Source organism: Aplysia californica, unplaced genomic scaffold, assembly GCF_000002075.1.
Source record: "Aplysia californica isolate F4 #8 unplaced genomic scaffold, AplCal3.0 scaffold00002, whole genome shotgun sequence".
NCBI lineage: Eukaryota > Metazoa > Mollusca > Gastropoda > Aplysiida > Aplysiidae > Aplysia > Aplysia californica.
Genome location: NW_004797272.1, coordinates 2,539,788 through 2,542,205, shown reverse-complemented (window position 1 = coordinate 2,542,205; position 2,418 = coordinate 2,539,788).

Here is a 2,418-nt window from a genome sequence, read left to right as displayed (position 1 = left end):
GTAGAAGTACTGCTTGGTGCAAAACATAATGTGTGCAACTGTCCCACAGCGAGTGGCCACTGCGACTTCGTACCTGTCTTTTTCCATGAGGTTATGTCCTACAGAAAAAGCTCTCAGACTATGGGGTAACTGCTGTTTTTTTAAAACTACATAATGAGTTTAGCTTGGTTGTTATGATATGGTACGTGTTACTAGCCAAATATATTAGTCCTAATTGACAGGAAACATAGTGCCATAATTAGTTCCGAGTAACCTGTCATGTTAGTCATATTACTATGTTGCTAAAACTGACAGTGGACGAGGTATTTGTATATCAACTCAACCTTTGTGCAGGTTTTCAGTGTCTCTAAAAAGTGAAGCACTATGTAAATCAATAAATTCATCTGACGATGATCTCTTTTTGCTTGATACGAATTCTATTTTTGTACAATAATGCTTTGATAATTTATATCGAAACCCCAATTTCGACACTCTCTACTTCGAACTTTCGTTGAATTGGGTCCAGGACCCACCGAATCAACAGGGTAGAAGACGAGCATTTTACGAGATTACCACCTAGGAGAGCTCCATTGAAAGCATTGTCCCTTGTGAATCCAAGAGGCACGGACAACTGTGTAGAGAAAGGGGTGGGGCGTGGAATGAGCTGCCTGGAGGATATTGGCCTCTTTCAGAGCAACGACGGAGTCCATTCTTCTGGGAGGCAGAATTCATCAATCCTCCACCCGAGCCAAGGGAGGCAACTGCCTGGACTAATCAGGCAGCTCTGGCATGTGTGATTGGATTATTCAGATTAACGGAGAATGATAAAGAAGCCTGTGAAAACGCCCCTCCTGACTTGATCTTTAGACACGTGCAAATATAATATATCCTCACCAGTGTACAACTAAGTACAATGGTCGATGCCCTGGTTTTGTTGTATATTATTAATGGCAACTGTAATGGTTTAAACCTCTTCCTCTTTCACCGGTATCTATGGCGGAGCACTTATGCGCTTTGCTGTCGCACGCAGAAGGCATGAGTTCGATTCCCAAGTGGGGAGGATTTCTATTGATTATCCTTCTGCTGAGACGTTGTATCCTTCTCAGTCCGGGTTGGCCCTGATAGGTGGGGTCGAAGTCTGCCTCTTAAATGATCGAAGTTGTATCGTTGGGAGCGTAAAACCTCTACATTTACATTCTTTACTCTTCCTTTCAACACTGCTAGGCTATTTTAGGGGTAGGAACTCCGAATTGAAATTCAGCTTCAGATAGCAGCGGGTTAGGTAGGTAGAGAGTCTTGAAAACTTCTCCGAACAACCCGCATTACCCCCTCCAATGACGAAGCGGACACCCATGTTCGATCAGCAGCAGACCAAAAGCCATGTTGCAGCTCATTTCGAACCTGTAATACAAAAACCAGAAACACGAATTTGAACATTTCTTAGTTTGTAGTACGTTGTTGCCTGCCTTTTACAAGTTTCGGATAAGAATGTTATACGCCTTTTTAAAGTGTCTCAAAATAGCTCGTCAAGAGGCATTGTTTAATAGCCAGAATATGCGTCATCAATGAGTAAAAGAACAGATACGTTGTTTGCGGGATTTTGATTCAGTCCTCACCGAAAGATTCAAAACTTTTTATTTTTCCCCGACTTTTACCAGTGCTCTCAAACACCGGTTTTGAGCTATTACTAAAGAACGTTGAGACGATTGTAATGTGCATAGATCTTGCTGTTGAGCGGGGATATGTCCTTGCCAATACTATTTATTATGTGGTTGCCGCATCTTAAAATAGCGATTTGGAGTTCGAACTGGGTTCTTCCATGTCTAGCCCGGCCCAATACCAAGGATGCAAACATGTCCCACGCATGTGAGGTAGACAAAGTTTTATGTTCCATTCAAACCAGAAACGTTATACAGAATCATGGTTCTGATATCGGTCTTCATTTAAAATACTACAAAGCTAAGGAGATGGAGGATAAGGAAGCTTCTTTAGAGTGGCTTATTGTGCATTTGAACTCAAACCAACAGCATATATCTTCATTATGATCCCATTACGTCTAGCCAATAGCCTTGTCACCATTTCTTTTCTTTCTTGCAATGACCTGGTTCTCACTAAATGGGAATAATAACGCATCTTGTTGGAAAGGACTTTATTTATGAGCCCTCCGAAGTGAATTAATAAATATATGAAGAAAGGATGGATGGATGGATGCATGAACGAATGACAGAATGAATGAATGAATGAATGAACCTGATCGCTGACGAGAAAATCTACATAATCATGTTCATGGGTTGACAATAAGTTTATCAGTCAATTTTCTCGTTGTCTGTCTGTCTATTTGTCTGTCTATCTGTCTGTCTGTCTGTCTGTCTGTCTGTCTGTCTGTCTATCTGTCTGTCTGACTGACTGTCTCTCTCCCCCTCTCTCTCTCTCTCGCCC